Genomic DNA, 23606 nt, shown 5'->3' on the forward strand with positions numbered 1-23606 from the left:
AGTACTAACACTTGCCAAAATAGAACCTAAGTGGAGATAAGAAAGAGGAAGAAGAACCCAAAATCAATGGTGCACAAATAGAGCCTAAAAAGTAGGGAAAGTACATAAGGCACATAAAATTATTTGCCAAAGACCTTGTAAAATTTACTTACCAAACAGCCTTATTTTAGAACAGAGGGAATAGGCTGATAAAACCCCAACTAAAAAGATGTAAGAAAGGGGGGGGGCCAGAACAGGAGCAAAAAGACCCCCCCCCCCCCCCAGCAGCAGGGTTCCATGGTAGCAAACCAGTTATACAGTCTGTATGAAGGTAAAACCTTGCGCTTATGGTAATTAGATTAAATGTGTGATAAGTGGCTGCTTGCTGCAAATTAAAGTGCTGGTGCCTTTAAAAGTGGTTAAAACATAGTGTTGCAGCGCTGCTCTTACTAATATGCTAACTAGTGCAAATAATAACAATGTACAACATAATATAGTGATATACTAAACCGTGCAAAGAAGGCTGAATTTGTGCAAAATATACCAATGTGCAAATATGACAATCCGAATAGCAGTCTATTCAGATGATTCCATAAATAATTAAATACTAAAAAGAATTGTCCATATAATCATTAAAGTGTCCATCCAGTGCAGAAAAAAGTGCTTCTGTGCTTCACTAATACCCGTACGGGGTGCTCCCCCTGTGGTTATCTACTTACCACAAAGCGTAAGGTATGCAGGCATTCAGTATAAATCCTGTAGTGGAGTCACAGTCTTTTCCGGTCACAGCTTGGGATACACACTTCTGTGGGAGAGATCCTTGGAACTGGTACTTCTTCTATTGTAAATTACCTCATAGGGATAATAAAGAGCCATCCATGGTGAAGTACGTATGAATAAAGAATTTATTCTTAAAGAAACTTACTTACAAACACAGAAAAACTCTGGGCAGATAGAGCACGGCTCGGTGTCAGAGGACGCCGTGATTGGATGGCGAAACGCGTCTAGCGATTGGCTGAGCGTACCTTGACGTCACTTCCGGTCGGTGAGGCGCACCCCGCGGGAGCCGCGTACCACCGAGCTATGCTCTATCTGCCCAGAGATTTTCTGTGTTTGTAAGTAAGTTTCTTTACAAAATAAATTCTTTATTCATACGTACTTCATATATTTTGCACAAATTCAGCCTACTTTGCACGTTTTAGTATATCACTATATTATGTTGTACATTGTTATTATTTGCACTAGTTAGCATATTAGTAAGAGCAGTGCTGCAACACTATGTTTTAACCAGTTATACAGTCTGCCAACTAAGCATAAAAAGGAAGAATACCAAAATGTAAAAAGAGTGACTAAGCACAAGCTTAGTAAATGCACACAAACAACAGTTCCCACTTATGAAACAGGGGAGAAAAGCGGAAATCCATATACCACCAAAGTTCCCAAATTCAACAGAACAGGTTCCAAAAGGCAGCTTACCTAGTCTACTAGTATGTCCATCACAGCCTTCCACTCCAATGTACTCATGCCAAACAGATAGAAAAAGAATAGCGACGGCATGTGAGAGTGGCGTGGGGCCGTCTATATATTTAGTAGGCGGCTTCAACTCTGCCTTTCGTCCCCCACATTCAGCAGGGAAGTCGCCAGCACTTAGCTGAGTCTGGCTCCCATCCAGATGTTCCCCCCCCCCTAGTGATTTAACATAGTTCCCTGATCACGGCCATACCAGAAGACAGCGGGAATCCGAATGACCCAAAGCAGGACACCCTCCAGCCGCTGGAAGGAAACAGGGAGTGAAAACAAAAATAATTATTTTGTCAAGGCTGAAAAACCGAAAACCACCACAAATATCACTATCAACCATAAGAATAAATATTGAGTATATGTACACTATGGGGGGCAATATGCAGATCAAAAGTCCAATCAAAGGTCAGTCCAAAAAGCGAAACAAAAAAAGCAAGATGAGAAACGAAAAAAAAGAACAAAACAAAAAAGGGGGTGAAGGAAGTAAATGGGGGTAGGGAAATGAATCCACCAGGGAGCCACACGATGGTGTAAAACAAGTACATATATAGTACATATATAATAAAATTTACATTGCACTAGAATAAGGACAGTTCAACATAATAAAACGTTTTTCCACAGATAGGTAGGCTCTAGAGATACCAGGTTAGTTTGAATTACTCACAAACTATAGTCTCTTTAAAAAAATTAAGTATTCAAAAAAGGAGCAAAGCTAAAGTAATCATTTAGTCCTGGTTACTTGCAGGCTTTCAAATAGTAAATCCACCTACATTCTCGATGCAAAAATGATTTTATTACATTCTCCCTCTCATGAATTTGGATGGATACGTTCTAATGCAAAACATTTTATTTCTCCAAATTTGTAGTTATGGCATTGAGTAAAGTGACGAGCAACTGGACTGACCAGAACACCCCCTTTAGTACAGCTAACATGATCATGTATTCATTCCCATTTTCATGATGTACAGTATCTCACAAAAGTGAGTACACCCCTCATGTTTTTGTAAATATTTTATTATATCTTTTCATGTGACAACACTGAAGAAATTACACTTTGCTACAATGTAAAGTAGTGAGTGCACAGCTTGTATCACAATGTAAATGTGCTGTACCCTCAAAAAACCTCAACACACAGCCATTAATGTCTAAACCGCTGGCAACAAAAGTGAGTACACCCCTAAGTGACAATGTCCAAATTGAGCCCAAAGTGTCAATATTTTGTGTGGCCACCATTATTTTCCAGCACTGCCCTAACCCTCTTGGGCATGGAGTTCACCAGAGCTTCACAGGTTGCCGCTGGAGTCCTCTTCCACTTCTCCATGATGACATCACAGAGCTGGTGGAAGTTAGAGACTGTGCGCTCCTCCTCCTTCCATTTTGGGATGCCCCACAGATGCTCAATAGGGTTTAGGTTTGGAGACATGCTTGGCCAGTCCATCACCTTTACCCTCAGCTTCTTTAGCAAGACAGCGATCTTCTTGGAGGTGTGTTTGGAGCTGTTATCATGTTCTAATACTGCCCTGTGGTCCAGTCTCCGAAGGGAGGGGATCATGCTCTGCTTCAGTATGTCACAGTACATGTTGGCATTTATGGTTCCCTCCATGAACTGTAGTTCCCCAGTTCCGGCAGCATTCATGCAGCCCCAGACCATGACACTCCATGCTTGACTGTAGGCAAGACACACTTGTCTTTGTACTCTTCACCTGGTTCTTGCCACACACGCTTGACACTATCTGAATCAAGTAAGTTTATCTTGGTCTCATCAGACCACAGGTCATGGTTCCAGTAATCCATGTCCTTAGTCTGCTTGTCTTCAGCAAACTGCAGGCTTTCTTGTTTATCATCTTTAGAAGATGCTTTCTTCTGGGAGGACAGCCATGCAGACCAATTTGATGCAGTGTGTGGTGTAAGGTCTAAGCACTGACAGACTGACCCCCCCCCCCCCCACCCCTTCAAGATCTGCAGAAAATCTGGCAGCATTCTTAGGTCTATTTCCCAAAGACAACCTCTGGATATGACGCTGAGCACATGCACTCAACCTCCTTGGTCGACCATGGTGAGGCCTGTTCAGAGTGGAACCTGTCCTGTTAAACCGCTGTATGGTCTTTGCCACTGTGCTGCAGCTCAGTTTCAGGGTCTTGGCAAACCTCTTATAGTCTAGGCCATCTTTATGTAGAGCAGGGGTGTCAAACTCAATTTCATTGCGGGCCACATCAGCATTATGGTTGCCCTCAAAGGGCCGGTTATATCTGTAAGATTAGAAATCCAGAACACCCCACGCCCCTTACACCCTTACATGAGATGTCAAGAGTTACCCACCCTTCCTTACATCATAATGCACCCCCTTATCTTGTACTGCTGCCAGGAAGAAGATTCAGATGGATCTGGGAGGAAGAAAATACAAGATCTGGAGGAGGACCAGAGGAGGGCTGGAGTCAGCTTCCAGAGTCTGCTGAATGCTGAGACCAGGGGAGGCAGCGACAAGGTGGTGTTGCGACTGCACAGAGAGGTGCAGGATCTGTACGAGTTCTGCCCTCCTCTCTGCTGCAGACTGCTGAGAAGGGGGGAAGGCAAAGATGAGCCTTTCTGCAGCTGCACAGAGAAGTGCTGGATCTGGCAAAGGAGTTCTGTCCTCTCTGCTGCTGACTACTGAGACAATGTGGGGGCAGAGACAAGGGGGGTGCTGCAGCTGCCGGAGAGGTGCGAGGGCCACATGAAATGGCCTGGGGGGCCACATTCAGCCCGCGGTCCTTGTGTTTGACACCTGTGATGTAGAGCAACAATTCTTTTTTTCAGATCCTTAGAGAGTTCTTTGCCATGAGGTTCCATGTTGAACTTCCAGTGACCAGTATGAGAGAGTGAGAGTAATAACACCAAATTTAACACACCTGCTCCCCATTCCCACCTGAGACCTTGTAACACTAACAAGTCACATGACACTGGGGATGGAAAATGGTTAATTTGGCCCAATTTGGACATTTTCATTTAGGGGTGTACTCACTTTTGTTACCAGTGGTTTAGACATTAATGGCTGTGTGTTGAGTTATTTTGAGGGGACAGCAAATTTACACTGTTATACAAGCTGTGCACTCACTACTTTACATTGTAGCAAAGTGTCATTTCTTCAGTGTTATCACATGAAAAAATATAATAAAATATTTACAAAAAATGTGAGGGGTGTACTCACTTTTGTAAAATACTGTAAACGACACCCACTGTTTTTTTAGAAGATTTGAGAAGGTCTATCTACTATATATACAAAAAAGCCACAGTCCCGAAATGGGAAGGTTCCCAGGGGGAGTTTGGTACATGGATCTCTCTTTCCCCATGCTGTATAGTGGCTAAATATCACCAAATCCTTGACTGCTTGATTGCGGTGATATGCATCAACAAATTCTTTCAGAAAGTCATACTCAGTCAAAATGTGCCAGTGTTTCTTAAATACCTAGCATATTTGTTCAAATTGGGCATTAAATCTGGTAATAAATCAGTTTTTATTAGGAGAATTTCGGCTGTCACCCTGAAATAAAAGTAAGTCACGTGGGCTTTTTTTTCTATATGCTTTGAATGTTTTTTGACTATAACCTCTCTTAAGAAAACATTGTCGTAAGTTAAGAGCTTCTTTTTCAAAAACATCAGGTTTAGTGCAGTTCCTACGAATCCTGCAACATTGACCCGTTGCAGGATTCGTAGGAACCTGCTATGTGCATGTAGGATAGCATTAGTGGATGTAGGTTTATAACACAGTGCTGTGGCTAGGTGATTGTGGGGTCCCTTATATATCATCAGATCCAAGAACAAAATTTGTTGGAAGTCAAAGGAGAAAATAAATTGCAGATTAAATGTATTCACATTCCACCTATCAATAAATTCCTGCAATGTACTGATAGGGCCAAAAAAAATATGTAATCAATATACCTTTGCCACATTTCTACGTGGAGGAGGTATAGTGCCATCTCATCAGAAGAGAACAATCAACGCTCCTTCCCCCCCAGGTACAGGTTGGCATACAATGGGGCACACTTGGGGCACAGTTTTTTAGTATTGTATTCATCCACATCCGCGAGGTGGAGAATTTGATAAAACCATTTTGCCATGAGAATGTAGGTGGATTTATAACTGGAAAGCCTGCAAGAAACCAGGGCTAAGTGATAAATTTAGCTTTGCTCCTTTTTTAGATTACTTCATTTTTTAATAAGAGACTATAGTTTGTGAGAAATTCTAACTAACCTGGTATCTCTAAAGCCTCTAAAGTTGTGGGGCAACTTTTTATTATGTATTTGGTTTAGTGCTATGTAAATGATATTATATATGCACTTGTTTTATACCACCTTGGGGCTCCGTGGTAGATTTATTTCCCCACCCCCCCCCCCCCCCCCAATTACTTTCTCCTCCCCCCTTCTTTTTTTTTTCTTTCTCATTTCTTGTCTTTTTGTTTTTCGTTTTTTTATTTCTCATGTCTTGTTTTTTTGTTTTTTGGACTTACCCCTGTTTGGGCTTTTGATCTGCATATTGTCCCCCATAGTGTACAGGTGCTCGGCATTTTTCATGTGGTTGATAGTGATATTTGTGGGGGTTTTCACTTTTTCCGGCATGGCAAAATAATTATTTTCGTTTTTACTCCCTGTTTCTTATCCGGTGGCTGGCGCGTGTCCTGCTTTGGGATTGTTAGGGCTAGACTCACAGCAGCTGTCTTCTCTGTGCTCAGGCTGCTTAACTGTTGGATAATTGTCAGCACTCATTGTTTCCTCAGTGGCTCACCTGGCTTTCATTATCTGCTTGTCAGTCCTGCCTACAGCCAGCCCCTTCTGGCTATTTAAGCTGCATGGTTCATTCCTTTTCTGCCTTCGCATTGTCACCATATCTGGAGTTTCTCTGCTGTGTTCCTGTGAAAGACTTTGCCCGGCTGACGTCCCTTCTGGTTCCTGATCCTGTTCCTCTGCCTCCGACTACCCTGGTTTCCTGATCATTGGGCCGCCTGACTTCCCCTTTTGGCTTCCGACACCTGGCTTATGTTTTGACTACATTTACTGTTCTCTACCAATGTTTACCATTACAGTAAAGGTGTGATTTTTACTGCGTTTTCTGTCTCAGTCTGATTCATGGTTCCTGACAGTAGGCGAAGACCATGAATTCTGAAGATGCAGGCAATCCACCTAGTGGTAATATTTTTTCCAGGACCACCGCATAGATCAGTATGCCATAGCATTACAGATGCTCCTGATTTGTACTGCTCAGTTGGATCCTCCCACTGTGGCTATTGGTACAGCCAGTGTTGCAGGCCATCCCTGCTGCTGCTCCAGTCTCTATGCAGGCACTTGCCTTGAATAATACCTCTGTAAGAGGTATGTCTGGTTCCACCCCTCTTCCCCAGAGTTTTGGGGGTGATCCAGGTCAATTCAGAGGGTTTCTCAACCAGGTTGGGATACACTTTGAGATGCTGCCCCAGGCATTTCAAACGGACAGAAGCAAAGTAGGCTTCAATATTTCTTTGCTTTCTGATAGAGCCTTGGCCTGGGCATACACTCAATGGGAGATGCAAAAACCCATTGTCCTAAGTTACCCTGAGTTTGTGGCTTCCTTTAAAAGGGTATTTAACATTCCCGCTCGCTCCACTTCTGCTACCAAAAGACCCTGTCCCTCAAACAGAATACCAGAACTGTTGCCGATTACGCCATTGAATTCCGTACCCTGGCAGCAGAGGTTGCTTGGAACAATGAGGCCCTTGTGGCTGCTTTATCTCATGGCCTCTCAGATAACATTAAAGATGAAATTACAGCCCAAGACATACCTATGGATCTGGAAAAGTCAATCACGCTTGCCATTCTCATTAACTCCAGACTCCGAGTTAGACCTTCCTTTAAGGAGCGCTTGCGGAAGCCTCCTGTACATTTAGCTTTGAGCTTTGTATCCCCACCCTTGCCTCCCTCTCCTCCCATGCCTCCTGTTACCGAGTCCACCAGTGAAGTAGAACCCATGCAGTTGGGCTTTACACGTCTCTCTGCAGAGAAGAGGGTCTTTGGGAGGAGGGAGAGATTGTGCCTTTATTGTGGCTAGGCAAGTCACGTATTAAAGTCTTGTCCTACCTGTCCAGGAAACGCCCAAACTTGAGGTTCTGTAGGGGACAGACCTTTAGTGGCATTTTTGCGTCCCCACTTATCTTGAAGGCTAAGCCTCTAGTTCTGGTTACCCTTTCTTGGTCTGAGTCATCCATGAATACACAGGCTCTAATCGATTTTGGGGCTGCCGGCCTGTTCATAGATAGTGCCTTTGTTTCTAAGCTATTGATGGGAGACCTTTACAGCCTGGCCATATGACTCATGAGACTGCTCCGTTGACCATGGCAATAGGGGCTCTGCACCATGGGATAATCCAATTTCAAGTCATTTCCTTACCTTATTAACCGGGGGTCATTGGTTATTTTTGTTTACAGAGGCACAACCCCTCTTTTGATTGGCATTGTGCTGAGGTTCTCTTCTGATTGCCACAATGCAGTAAGATATGTTTTTAGAAAGTTGTTAAGGTCTTTTGCACCTCTTCACTCTCCTCCTAGCCAGAGGAGTACTGCAAATTTAGTGATGTCTTTGACAAAGGTCAGTAGTTTGCCTCCACACTGACTCAGATTTCTATCAATACCTTGATTAGTTTCCATTTAGCACACTCATCATTTGGTGGCTCTATGTTTGTTGTGGATTGTAGCCCCCTTTTTTTTTTAAATGTCCCCCCCAATATGTTGGTCATGTGCCCTTTTACGAGTACCAGTCCTCTTCCCCTCTCCTCTTTTTTTTATTTTTTTCTCCATGGGAAACCCCATAATGGTTGTTAAAAATATACATAGGTATATACATAAATATACTTAGGTTCATATATATTTGGACACAGGCACAATTTTAGTTTTTTCAGGTATTTACCAGGCCTCTTATCAGTTTGGTTGCCCTTCTCTGCACTTTCTCCAGTTCCCCAATATCCTTTTTGAGAACTGGTGCCCAAAACTAAACTGCATATTCCAGATAAGGCCTTACTAATGATTTGTACAGGGGCAAAATATTATCTCTCTCTCTGCAGTCCATGCCTCTGTTAATACAAGAAATGACTGTGCTTTCTTTGAAAACCGCAGCTTTGCATTGTATGCAATTATTAAGCTTATGTTCTACCAGGACACCCAGATCCTTGTCCACTATGGATTCTCCCAGTTTTACTTCCCCTAGTTTGTATGCTGCATGCATATTCTTAGCCCCCAAGTGCATAACTTTACATTTATCAACATTAAACCTCATTTGCCACATAGTTGCCCAATGAAATAGTGCATTGAGGTCAGCTTGTAAGTTGGAGACATCCTGTAAGGACGTTATTCCACTGCATAGCTTGGTGTCATCTGCAAAGACTAAAATGGTACTTTTAATTCCAGACCCTATGTCATTTATAAAGATACATTTACTATTGCTGTGAACCTACATCATGCGTTCAAAGGAGCTGTCCATGCAAGTGAAACAGGCCTTTGTAAGGCTTCAAAATGAAACAAATCCATTAGAGATAGCAGCAACATTAGGAGTGGCCAAATCAGCGGTTTTGTACATTCCTTGGGAAAGAAGAACACACTGGTGAGTTCAGCAACATAAAAAAGCCTGGATGTCCATGGAAGACAACAGTTGTGGATGATGGCAGCATCCTCTCTATAACAACATCCAGACAAGTAAAGGACACTTTCCAGGAGGTGGTGGTATCATTGTCACAGTCCACAATCAAGAGAAAACTTCACGAGAGTGAAAAGTCAGTGAGCATGCATTTCACTCGCTGAAGGCAAAACTAAAGGCAAAAAGACCCACAAACAAAGAACAACTGAAGACAGCTGCAGTTAGAGCCTGGCAAAGCATCAGAAAGGAGAAAACCCAGCCTTTGTTAATGTCCAAAGGTTCCAGACTTCAGGAAGTAATTTCCAGTAAAGGATTCTCAACAAAATATTTAAAATTAACATTTTATTTCTGATTATATTAATTTGTCCAATTACATTTGAGCCCCTGAAAATTGGGGAACTGTGTATAAAAATGGTTGCAGTTCCTAAAATTTGTGCTTGATATTTATCTTCAACCCCTTGAATTAAAGTTGAAAGTCTGCACTTCAAACGTATTTGGATTGTTTTGTTTTAATTTTATTCTGGTGGCATACAGAGCCAAAAGTATGAAAATTGTGCCTGTGTCCAAATATATATGGACCTAACTGTATATTACCTTTTCTCTTGATGTATTTAAATATGTGTCATATGTTTGTTAGAACAATCGTCTTTATTAGTAGAATAATATATTGTATGTATTATCCACTAGTTGGAACATCGTAAAGATTGAAAAGTGAAGTGGATCATAAGGAAGCTCATATTGGGTGAAATGCGCTGATCCAATTATCCTTCGTTGCCACGTTGTTTTTAAAGAAACTTTGCTTGTATAAATACAAATCTGCTTTTTTATTAATATTCTTTATTCTCTGCTATTTTGTTAGGTAATAGGCACTAAAAAAAATCCCCCTCTTCACATAATCTCTCTGTTGGAGAGATATAGGAACACTTTTTATCTAAGATTGCCTAAATAAGCTGCCTTATTGTGGGGGAAAACAGTGGAAATGGGCCAAAAATATCCAACACAGCCAATTACTATACCCTGTGAGATCAGATAGGGGTATTTTTAACAAGCTGCCAGTTTCCATAGGCAAGAGGTCTTTGTATGATTTTCATATGATCCTCCCCAAAGTTAGTCAGATGGTGGAAATCAGCTCAAGTCTAAAGGTACGTTTATGAAAGCATCAAGAATCTTTGGAACTGCTAGACAGATTATCACTATACCACCCTCTAATTACAAAGGAAGCAAAAAAAAAACTACCATGGAGAAGCTTACTTAGAAGCACTGTACCAATGGTAAATAAGTAAGGCACACTCCAAAAGTAGGATGTTTTTGTTTCCGTCTGTACTCAAGGGAGCAGTGATTGTTTGTTCTGGTCTTTTCAGGGTTTCACAGGCTGGGTGTTTAATTGCCTCCCCCTGCCTCTAGAACAAGTTTCCAGAACAGGGAGGGAGATTTAAATGACCAGCCTGAATATTTACCATGACTTGGCCAATCCCTGGAGAGGAGGGTCCAGAAGGTGGCTGGGAGGGGATAAATATTCTGAAGCCTTGGAGAGATTTTTCTTAACCGCTTGCCGACCGCCACACGACTATTTACAGCGGCGGTCAGCCTCTCACAGGCAAAGCGACGTAGTACTACGTCACTAGCCTGTGAGGGTCTCAGGAGCACTGATTACTGTAGTAATGTCACTGGTAACCCCAAAAGTGTCAAAAATGTCAGTCAAAGGTCCGATCTGTCCGCCGCAATGTCGCAGTACCGCAAAAAAATCGCAGATCACCGCCATTACGTGTTAAAAAAAACAACAAAAATCTTTCCCTTTGTTAGTAAACGCGATAACTTTTGCGCAAACCAATCAAAATACACTTTTTGCGATTTTTTTTACAAAACATATGTAGCATAAAACAAATTGGCAGAAAATGTTAAAAAATTTTGATTTTTACATTTTTTGGGGGGAATTTCATATAAAAAAATGTGAAAAATATTGTTATTTTTGCAAAATTTACGCTCTTTTTTTGTTTATAGCGCATGATCAAAATATTGCACAGGTGATCAAATACCACCAAAAGAAAGCACTGTTAGTGGGAAAAAAAGGACGTAAAATTTGTTAAGGTACAGCGTCGCACGACCACGCAATTGTCCGTTAAAGTCACGCAGTGCCAAATCGCAAAATAGGCCCTGGTCAGGAAGGGGGCAAAATCTTCCGGGGCTTAAGTGGTTAATCCCCAGAAGGGTTCCAAGCCTTAGGTGGGGCTGCTGCCTCTTTGAGGTAGCTTGTGGACTGAGTAGCTGTTTTTAAGGCCACAGTGGTGTCAGGGCTTTGGCCTGGAGTGACCTGCCAGAGGAACTGATTGTGGGACTTCACCATAGTGATTGAGCCTGGAGAATGATTGTCTCCTTCACTGGAGGTGTAAGGTGTGCAGCTGTCCTGGGGACTTGTGAGTTATGACCTTGAGTTTATTCCTGATGACTGTATGTGTTTGGGATATACATAAGTGCCAGAGGTAGCTTGGACTAAGAAAGTACTGGCCATTCCTCTGTCCTCAGCCGAATCCTGGAGTGTGAGCTTAGAGAAAAGTGTTGTTCTGTTTACTGTGCAGTGTTTTGGAGTATCCCATGCCTTAACCCCTCTCCTGTTTAAAGCATTAAAACAGAGCTCCATCCTACCTAACAAGCATGCTCCTATTAGCAGCTAATACCTTTTACTTTAATGTTTGGAAGTTTTTTTTATTTTTATTTATAAGTAACTTTTTTTTAGAAACTCTGGCCACTTCCAGCCCTGTCACCACGGCAATTTACACCATCCATTGGTGTCCCATTGACCCCTGGGATATCAGGGTCATCAATCCCAGAAGTCAAAGAGCATCCCCCGCTTCTGGCATTGCGTATTTCAAAACCGTAAGTGACTCAATGCCATGCAGAGTTAGGTGCCACTTATGAATGAGGGACTTGTTGCTGAGTGTTTGGTACTTCTCTCTTTGCTGCTTTCGTGTTCCCTGTTGTTTACTAGTTGCTATGACATAGCCACCACCAGCCATGGCACCTGTAGCGGTATCTCAGCTAATATTTAAAATAATTTTGTGACTGCAACAAAACAAAAAATATACAATATTCTTATTTATTTTAAAAATGTGTTGGGTAATGCTGTCAGTTTTTTATTGGTCAAGTTTACTGATCAAGGCTCATATATAGGTGGGTATATGTAAATCTGATCCTGGTTCAATTTTGGTTTGGACAAACAAATATACTTACATACTATGTAAACATACAAGGTTTGCAGAGTACAACCTTTTCATTTTACATGATTAACTCTTTAAAAACAATTATATTTTAGGGAAAGAATTTTAATTTGTGAACAATACAGACTAAGCTTGCCAAACCCTACCATGGAATTCAAGATGTAGTACTTTTTTTCAATATGTCTGCCAAATGTGTCTGTTTTTGTTGGCTTAGCAGCATGAAAATATTATATTCATGTTCAGACTAGAAACAACAACAGCCTTTCAAAATTAAAATATATATTTTATCTCCCATGTTATGGAGATGAGAGGAGGAGTGGGGTTCTGTAGTAAAAATTAGGATCTCGTCCAAAGATACAGTAAAATAAGTGAGCATTGTCACCCTAGGACAGAAGGTACTTTACATGCCTGATCAATATATAAAAATATAGCAAAAATGCCTGGAAAAAACTACCACATCTAAGAATTGGTAAGCTGCAATATTTTACATATTTGTTTTGGGGTATATACAGTATAAAATTTAAAGGCAAACTATAGTCTTTGCAGTGTATTAGGAGAATGTTTTTAGGTTAATACAAATACATAATGCAATAAATTCATATATTGTATAACCCAACTGCCCCTGATTCCACAGGACTGTCCCAGGATTTTAACACAATGCCAATGTTCCACAGATCCCAGCGGTGTCCTTGGTTCACCCTAGCTTCAGCTCTATGCAGACTCTGTGTGGTGGCCCAATGCCCAATGCAATTTGTATATTGTTGGCAGTAGAAGGAAAGAGAATAACAGCATAAGACACAAATTTCCGTGCAAGGTAAATGTTCTCTACTGTCACAAATATTTACCACTATTAGTGTTCCTCCCCACCCTTAACAGGGCACTGTTGTTTCTTCCCACAGGATACTATTGTTCCCTTTCCCTCCACTGAGCATTATTGTTCCACCCCACCTCCCACTAGGCACTATTGTTCTACCCACCCATCCACGGAGCACATTATTGTTCTCCCTTATCCCCCCACTGGGCACTACTGTTCCTCTCTCCCTCTCTTGGGCACTGTTGTTCCGGCCCATCCCTCTCTGGGTACTATTATTCCTCCCTACCACCACTGGACACACTTTCTATAGTTCTCCCTTACCTCCTCCTGTGGGCTAATGTTGCTTCCCCCTTCTCCACTGGAAAACATTTTTCTCCCTCCATCACTGTCAGGGTGCTATTGTTCCCTAAACCACCATCTCAGCAAAACTGTTATCCCAACCCCCATGCCTAGCATCATTGACCACCCCCACCCTCCCTGAGCATCAGTGTTGCTCCCTCACCTCAAGCTAAGCACCAATGCCCACCATCATGCACCCTATATGTACTTTCACAGTGTAAAAATAATTTGGTATCACCTCGGATTCTCACCCATGTAGGTTGAGGGGCTCCAGGATATAAGTTAGATTCAGAAGAAACTGGATGTTCAGTGTTTTACAGGGTTGACAAATCCTGTTCAGGGGCCTGGAGCGTGGAGCCTGGAGACTGTGTAGAGTATTGGGTGGGATGAAGCCACCAAGCCTGCAGTCCTATGTCTAAGATACTGATGACAACAAGCCTGCGTGCCCCCTTCAATCCAGTGCACTTACCTGGATCATCATCAGCAGCAGCGGCGGCGGCGCGGCTTCTCCTCAGTCCCCGGCGCGTCTCCTCGGGTCCTCCCGCTCCCGCCTCCTCCTCGGCCAATGGCATGGGGTTGGCCTTGCGGCCAATCAGGAATCAGGTATTAGACCCGCTCCCTGATTGGCCGGGAGGAGGATCCGTGTGACAATAGCGAATTTTCATTCTCTATTGTCACACAATGGGTGGAGTCGGGGCTCTGCGCCCCGGGTCCACCCTTTGTATCGCCCTATTAGAGCCTCTGGCTCTAATCAGGTGATGAAAAAAAAAAAAGCCCCATTGAACTCCATGCGTCCGGCGCCCCTGCATGCAGATTAGGGGGCTGGATGCATGCACGGGGGGGCGGCGCTCCTGCGCCCCCAGCACACCGGCCGCCACTGAACAGAGATGTGGCAAGTAACCAGACCAAAGCCTGCGAGCCTGGATCTGTATGGCGACAGACTGCAGCTCTGAAAAGACAAACTAGCCAGCAAGCTGAGAGCATTATTTTTTCTTTGTTCATTATAATGATGAAAACCACAAAAGCATTTTCATTTTTAGGGACTTTACTTTTAATAAGGAATTGTAGATCATATTACCTGGTATACAGGGAATAGTGTAAACAAATCTTTAAATGAAATGCACTCACCAATAAAATGGAAAAGCAAGCAAGTAAAAAGTAATGTCACATATTACATATACATATATGTAATGTGTACATATATACATACACTATATTACCAAAAGTATTGGCATGCTTGCATTTACACGCACATGAACATTAATGGCATCTCAGTCTTAGTCTGTAGGGTTCAGGTTTGCTGCTATAACAGCTTCAACTCTTCTGGGAATGCTGTCCACAAGGTTTAGGAGTGTGTCTATAGGAATGTTCGATCATTCTTCCTGGAGCACATTAGTGAGGTCAGGCACTGATGTGGACGTGAAGGCCTGGCTCGCAGTCTCCGCTCTAACTCATCCGAAGGGGGTGTTCTATTGGGTTGAGGTCTGGACTCTGTGCAGGCCAGTGAAGTTCCTCCACCCCCAAACTCGCTCACTCATGTCTTTATGAACATTGCTCTGTGCACTGGTCCAAATCATTTGGTGGAGGGGGATTATGGTGTAGGGTTGTTTTTTAGGAGTTGGGCTTGGCCCCTCAGTTCCAGGGAAGGGAACTGTTGAGGCGTCAGCATACCAAGACATTTTGGACAATTTCATGCTCTCAACTTTGTGGGATGGCCCCTTCCTGTTTAAACATGACTGCGCATCAGTGCATAAACAAAGTCTATAAAGACATGGATGAGCGAGTTTGGGCTGGAGGAACTTGACTGACCATCACAGAGTCCTGACCCTGCATGTCGGTGTGGCAATTACGGGATTCAAACAGGTGGTGAGGGTCATCCTTTTGCTTTCTCACAGCCTGTCAAATACCTCTAAGAATCTGTCCAAACACCGATAGCTTTTCAGAGGAGTGGCAGTTTAGATACAAGCATTATAGAGGAGTTCCGGTCTCCTGTGAACAAATTAAAAATTAGCAGCTACAAAAACTTTAGCTTCTGACTTGTAATAAACAGCCACCCACCTGTCCAAAGATCCAGGGATGAGTTCACCCCTGTCGCCTGTCTCTGGCACCGGCATATTAACTATGGGCACCATGGCGCCCAATAAATATGCGCAAGCCACGCTGCACATTATGTATGGTCCTGCAGTCTTCTGGGACCTGTCGTGCTTCCGATAAACTAGGCGGTCAAAGCGGAAGTAGCAGCAGGTACCTGTCGAAATCAGGTACCTGCCCCCCCCCCCAGTGCCATTTCACAAACAGTGGCAGGGGAGGAGGCCTTAAAGCGGAACTTCCCACTTTGGGTGGACCTCAGCTTTAAGATGGCCATAGACAGTTTGAATCATGTATGGGCAGGCTGAATGTACCCTAGTTGATTGATCGAAATAGTAAGTGATATCTCAATGGATTGGGAACAGGTGAATATAAGCTTGAGACAGAACAGGGGTGGACTACAATATAAATGTAATTACACCAAAGGTGCACTGAAATGTTAATATTGTTCAATATACTTTTTCTTTAAATGATGTTTATGAATTCTGTCACCACAGCCACATTTTGACAAATGATACAGCGCGGAGACACAGCTGTCAACCTCCTGCTCAGCGGGGGATCGGCAGATCGATCCCCCGCTGAGAAAAGCGGAGTCCGTTTGACGGACTACAAGTGTGAAAGAGCCCTAAGGCTCCATTCACAAAGTTTTAAAGCAGCGCTAAAGACAGAATGACAAAGCTTACAAGTAGAGAAGAGCTTACACTTCAAATCTAACCTAGACTGCTTGGTTGTTTGGATGTACACCTGACATCTACCTTTTGGGCAGGAGGCAAACCTCATGTAAAATAGCAGAATTACTACAGCGATGTCATTGGTTGATGTTTGTATATGGTCAATGACATCTACCTGGAGACTTCGCCCCTTAGATTACCTCAACCGTTTATTGTGGGATGACTGATTTCTGCACATGTGCAATACTTCATCCAGTGCTGGTCAATCACGATGGCTGAAGACCCGCTTCTAGAAGAAGCAAGGAAGAAGATGCTGTCAAGGGACCCCTCATAAAAGATGGAACATTGGAGAGGAAGTAAGTATTGTGACATTAATTCTGCTTTAAATGGTTAGTTCACCTTTATGAAATAACTACCTATGTAGGTGGGGTAAGGGGTGTGTGTAGATAAAAACAAACTGAGAAGATTCAACTAAGGTTGAATAAAGCACTTGCTGTAGAGATGAAGGCCATTTACGTAGAGTACTTCCCAAAGTTAGGCCGGCAAACTCCCAGACATTGGTAAGACACTCCCAGCCGTTACTGCTCACCCTTAGCATTACAGGAGCTAGATTTCTAACCCCTGAATATGTGTCGTCCACTATCTCCTCCATCACAACATCACTGAGTTCAGAGTTTCTGTGACAGCAAAGAAAGAGCACAGGCAATGGGATTTGAATTGGCTGAGAGTGTTTTAGCAACGTTCTAGCAACAAGATAGGATGGAATCATGCCATCTCATGGAGTTTTTTTGTCCAGCTTCGGGAGCTATGTAAATGGCCTACTCCTATTATTCAAAATCAGTCCCAGCTGCACAGCTTGTTTTTCTTTACATACAACCCTTATCTACATTGGCAGTTTTTTTGGTAAAGGTAAACTAACCTTTTAACATCAGCCTAAGGAACTCTATGTTCAGCAATGTAAATAAAATTTTCATATTTCATCGGCCTCAAAAGTTTTTTTTTTTTTTTTAAGGATAGTTCTCTTGGCATGTCAGCTTTGTGAAATGAACCTAATGTAATTTTACCTATTCAGGGAATAATAAGAGTGTCAACAGCTCAAACTCCATCCCCCCTTACCCCACACACACACTAAAGCCCACCTTTACAGTAATTGCCCAAAAAATACCTGATGTCTTAGAGGGAGTGGTGGCATCACCCCTTTGCCATGTGACTGTGCTTAGTGCACTCGTGTGCAGTCATGTTGGAACAAGAAGGGGTCATCCCCAAACTGTTCCCCCAAAGTTGGGAGCATGAAATTGTCCAAAATGTCCTGGTATGCTAAAAAGTTCCCTTAACTGGAAGTAAGGGGCCAAGCCTAACCCCTGAGAAACAACCCCACATCATAATCCCCCCTCCCCCAAATTATTTGGATAGTGCACAAAGCAAGGTCCACAAAGACATGGATGAGCAAGTTTGGGGTGGGGGGACTTGACTGGCCTGCACAGAGACCTGACGTAAACCCAATAGAACATCTTTAGGATGGATTAGAGCAGAGACTGCCAGCCAGGCCTTCTCAATCAACATCAATAAAGAATAAAAAAAATCCGCGCTTGTGGACGAGGGATAGGGCTGCAGCCTACCTCAAAATATGGCCCGAAGGCTATATCAGAATATGTGGGTGAGGTGAGGTAAAGTCAACATCAATGCCTGCTTCTGGAAGAACGGTCAAACATTCCCATAGACACACTCCTAAACCTTGTGGACAGCCTTCCCAGAAGAGTTGAAGCTGTTATAACTGCAAAGGGTGGGCCAACTCAATATTGAACCCTACAGACTAAGACTGGGATGCCATTAAAGTTCATGTGCATGTAAAGGCAGGCGTCCCAATACTTTTACCAATATAGTGTATTTTAAGGCAATGTACAGAACAAGCATGATGTAAATAGTGAAATAACCCATAGCAACCATCAAATATTCACATTTCATTAATTTAAATTAGCTGGAACAATGCTAAATTGATTTCAGATCAGTTGCTATAAGCCTGCAAAAATTTAATTGAACAAACATGCTTTTAAGCTCTGGCTATCCATGCTAAATAACAGTTGTGATGTCCTATATAAAAAGTAACAATATTACTTACTCAGTGACAGCCTTGCCTTGTTATTTAGCAGTGCAGAGATTATCGTATTCGGCAGGATCCATGTTGTGAACACGGAACACTAGTTTAGCACTTTGGTAATCTCTGCCAGCCTCCAGAGATGAACACTCCCCTCGCACTTGGAAACACTGACACGATTTAACTGCCTTAATGTAAAAATGTACTCTCTGCTATAGTAACATTTCCTGTTCGTGGTTTACATTTCCCCAGCCATCCCCTGATATTCATATTAAAGACTGAAAAAAAATTATAATGGAAAGAAATGCGAAACGCCCACATTCCTTTTGAACTGCGCCCAGATGAAAACACTATACAGGAAAAGTGTTCGGTTCAAGAGATGCCTGAAGTTTTTTTTTTTGTCAAATGTCAAAGTGCTTTTCTGGGGCATTGTATAGGAGATGTGAAAGGGGATACTTTTCTTGATATAAATATATACTGTATATATACTGTATATATACACTCAGTGGCCACTTTATTAGGTACACCTGATCAATTGCCTAGTAACACAAATTGCTAATCAGCTAATCACATGGCAATGCATTTAGGTATCTAGACGCGGTGAAGATGACTTGCTGAAGTTCAAACTGAGCATCAGAATAGGAAAGAAAGGGGATTTAAGTGACTTTGAATGTGGCCAGGTTGTTGGTGCCAGACGGGCTAGTCTGAGTATTTCAAAAACTTTAGCACACAGCCATCTCTAGGGTTTACAAAGAATGATCAAAAAAGAGAAAATATTCAGTGAGCGGCAGTTGTGTGAAAGCATGGATCCATCCTGCCTCGTATCAACAGTTCAAAAGAAGAAATGGCTGCACATCACGGTTCGTAATGAATAAGCACATATGTAGTGTGTGAAACGCGTCTACCATGCATACTGTTGGTGTCCTGCAATGTCACTTTGGGAACCTTGAATAAAGGTATTTGGAACAAACCGTAATGTGCAGCCACTTCTTCATTTGATATTATACACGGAGGTGAGCCAGGGCAGGCACTCACATAAGGTTTCATTAGGCTTCCCCATCTCATCTGGAGTCCCCTTCAGTTTTATTGGTATTAACAGTTCAGGTTAGTGATGGTGGTGGTGTAATGGTGTGGGGGATAATTTCTTGGCACACTTTGGGCCCCTTAGTACCATTTGAGCATTGTTTAAACATGGCCTACCTGAGTATTGTTGCTGACCATGTCCATCCCTTTATGACTACAGTGTACCCATCTTCTGATGGCTATTTACAGCAGAATCATGTCACAAAGCTCAAATCATCTCAAACTGGTTCCTTGAACAGGACAATGAGTTCCTTGAATTCCAATGGCCTTCACAGTCACCAGATCTCAGTCCAATAGAGCACCTTTGGGATGTGGTGGAACAGAAGATTGGCATCATGGATATGCAGCCAACAAATCTGCAACAACTGCATGATGCTATCATGTCAATATGGACCAAAATCTCTGAGGAACGTTACAAACACCTTGTTGAATCTATGCCACGAAGAATAAAGGCAGTTGTGAAGGCAAAAGGGGGTCCAACCCGGTGCTAGCAAGGTGTACCTAATAAAGTAGCCAATGAGAGTATATTCTAACTAAAAGTTATAGAACTACCTCATTTTTTGCAGTTTTTATTAAAAGGAAGTAAACACGATTTTAATGTCTCAATGTATTCAATATAAAATAAAAGCATAGGAAAAGATAACTGCTTGCTGACCTGCCCCAGTACATATACTGCAACAGGGCAGCTCCTACAGGCACAGCAATGTACCTGAACGTTGCTGCCTGTTTCCGGGGTTTTGCATGCGTGGGCCTCCGCTCGCATGCTCCCCTGTGATTTGACACAGCGGGAGTCTGATAGCATATCCTGGCCAATGATTGGTGGCCGGGACCTGCTGATTATCTGTGTTGAATGCAAGGAAACAAGTCGATCTGTAGTAAAAAGAAGCACATATTACACACCTGCTGGATGTGGATGCCACAAACAACAGCCTGGCTCTGCATGAAGTGAGACAGTCCTAGCTGAAACAAAAATGGGAATGGAAAAAAGAAGTTAAATATACCGTGCTACACTATCCAGATTCTCCTTTTTTTCCCCTAACATCCCTGACTGGAAGTTGGCGGCAGGAGGAGCACTCTCGCAGGAGAAAACATCCACTTGGAGGGAACGTACCCAGACCCTGGGGGTCACAAAGCTCTGGTGGTCCTAGTGTCGTAAGGCACATAGGGCCCACATTATCTGGTGAGTGTGAAATCTCTCTATTTTTTTCACAGAGGAGCACAAGGATTGACACCAGGGATAGAGTGGAAGATTCATCACTACAGCACTTAGCACTTTTCACTGTGCACTTCTATTTATTTATTTAATTATTATTCACTATCAAGAAGCTATTTCACTTCAAAACAACAAACTTTTTTGTATATGGATTTAATGTTATGAACTTTTTAGCACCATATGAATTTGCAGACTTATTGATTATTATATTATTGTATTTAATTATTTATATTTTAAGTGTACTCATTCATTTAATTTTATAATAGATCACGGGGATATATATGCACTATATAAGTTTGAATGTATAGTTATATAGAATATTAGTTAAACATTCAACCATTTTTTGCAAGCGCTATAAGTAATCATATATTTGATTACTTCACTTTATACTTGAGCACTCGCACTTTCACTATAGCAGCTGCAACACACATATTTATTTACTTAACCATCTATTTATTCAGAAACTCTAGGGTTCTCCATTTGGCGCGGGAATATACTTTGTATATTTTTCTTTCTACATATTACACACATTACACATTGTTAGGCACACAATTAACCACTTGCCGACCGCCGCAAGTACATATACTGTGGCGGTCAGCCCCCCCTGGGCAAAGTGACGTATCGGTACGTCACTCGCCCGCGAGCCAATAGGGGGCGAGCGCGCGCCGCCGGAGGCGGGCTCCCGCCCCCGCTCGTTCACTGCCATCCCCGCGCGAGTGACCCTGACAGTGTGAGGCGAGGAGAGCCGATAAACTGCACTTCCTCATTTACATGATACAGCCGATCACATGGGTAAAGAGCCACGTCATTGGCTCTTTACCAAGATCAGGGTCGTGCCGTGTCTTAGCAACACTGCGCGGCCACGCTCGCTGCACTGCGCGCCCCCACGGGCGCCTGAGAGAGGCCATTCTGGGGCGCCGTCATATGACGTCGTTCCAGAACAAGAGCCGCACCGCTCTGCCATCATTTGACGGTGGTCAGGCGGCAAGTGGTTAACAAAGAGATGTACCAGAATACATTTTGGCCTAATTTTATGAAGAAATTTGTTTTTTTTTATTGGATATGATTTATAGCAGAAAGTAAAAAATATTGTTTTTCTTTTCTCCAACATTTTCGGTTTATTTTTTTGCTTATATAATAAAATGTAAAAAACCAAGTGAAGATCAAACACCAAAAAAAGAAAACTGTATTTGTGTGAAAAAAATGATATACATTCCATTTGGGTACAGTGTTGCATGACCACACAATTGCCAGTTAAAGTAGCGCATTGCTGAATAGCAAAAATGGCTTAAAGGTGGTAAAATCTTTCGGAGCTCAAGTGGTTAACAGCTGAGGATAAAAATTAAATCATGGGATTGTAATGTTTAAATATTAATGTTAAAATATAATCCACATGTTTTATTTATCAAGTAGTCACCTCTTGCAGTTGCTAAATACACTGCTCAAAAAAATTAAAGGAACACTTTAAAAAGACATCAGATCTCAATGAGGAAAAATATCATGCTGAATATCTATATTGATATGGACTGGGTAATGTGTTAGGAAGGAAAGGATGCCACATCATTTAATGGAAATTAAAATTATCAACCTGAATTCATACACCCAAAAAATCATAGTGCAAAAATGACGCAGCAGGCTAATCCATTTTGATGAAATGTCATTGCAGCAACTCAAAAAGATACTCAGTAGTTTGTATGGCCCCCACATGCTTGTATGCATGCCTGACGTCAGGGCATGCTCCTTTTGAGATGACGGATGGTGTCCTGAGGTATTTCCTCCCGGATCTGGACCAGGGCATTAATGAGCTCCTGAACAGAGTAAGGTGCAATCTAGTGGTATGAGATGGACCAAAACATATTGTCCCACAGATGTTCTATTGGATTTAAGTCAGGCGAGCATGGGGGCCATTTAACGGTATCAATTCCTTCATCCTCCAGGAACTGGCTGCATACTCTCGCCACATGAGGCCAGGCATTGCTGGGCACCAGGGGGAACCCAGGACCCACTGCACCAGCGTAGGGTCTGACAATAGGTTCAAAGACTTCATCCCAATACCTAATGGCAGTCAGGGTGCCATTGTCTAGCCTGTGGAGGTCTGTGCGTCCCTCCATGAATATACCTCCCCAGACCATCACAGACCCACCATCAAACCGGACAGGCTGAACAATGCTACAGGCAGCATAACATTCTCCACAGCTTCTCTAGACCCTTTTACGCCTTCCACATGTGCTCAGAGTGAACCTGCTTCCATCTGTGTAAAGCACAGGCTGCCGTTGGCGGACTTGCTAATTCTGGTGTTCAATGGAAATTGTCATTCCAGCTCTGCGGTGCCAGGCAGTGAGCACAGGGTCCACTACAGGAAGTTGGGCCCTCAGGCCACCCTCATGAAGTCTGTTTCTGATTGTTTGGTCACAGACATTCACACCAGTGGCCTGCTGGAGGTAATTTTGTAGGACTCTGGCAGTGCTCATCCTGTTCCTCCTTGCACAAAGGAGCAGATACCAGTCCTGCTGATGGGTTAAGGACCTTTTATGGCCCTGTCCAGCTCTCCTAGAGTAACTGCCTGTCTCCTGTAATCTCCTCCATGCTCTTGAGATTGTGGTTTGGAGACACAGCAAACTGTCTGGCAATGGCACGTATTGATGTGCCATCCTGGAGGAGTTGGACTGCCTGTGCAACCTCTATAGGATACAGGTGTCGCCTCATGCTACCAGTAGTGACACTGACCCTAGACAAATGCAAAACTAGTGAAAGACAGTCAGAAAAGATGAGTAGGGGAAAAAAATTCAGTGGCCTCCACCCGTAAAACCATTCTGTTTTGGAGGTTGTCTCATTGTTGCCCATCTAGTGCCTGTTGATAATTTCATTAAAACCAAAGCAGCTGAAACTGATTAAAACCCCCTCTGCTACCTAACTGACCAGATCAATATCCAAAGAGTTTATTTGACTTGATT

The 23606-nt window shown here is 42.8% G+C and overlaps 1 protein-coding gene across 1 annotated transcript in view; it reads right to left on the reverse strand.

Annotated features, from left to right (window-relative positions):
* The window catches only part of LOC309568582 (transmembrane protein 26-like), a 58697-nt gene extending 40243 nt beyond the window's left edge, over nt 1-18454 (reverse strand). The window contains exon 1 of the mRNA XM_082274288.1: nt 18381-18454. The gene's annotated coding sequence lies outside the window, so the exon portion shown is untranslated. The remainder of the gene's footprint in view (nt 1-18380) is intronic.
* Between the last annotated feature and the right edge of the window lie 5152 nt (nt 18455-23606).

This window comes from Pelophylax lessonae, assembly GCF_965119305.1.
Source record: "Pelophylax lessonae genome assembly, chromosome: 12".
NCBI lineage: Eukaryota > Metazoa > Chordata > Amphibia > Anura > Ranidae > Pelophylax > Pelophylax lessonae.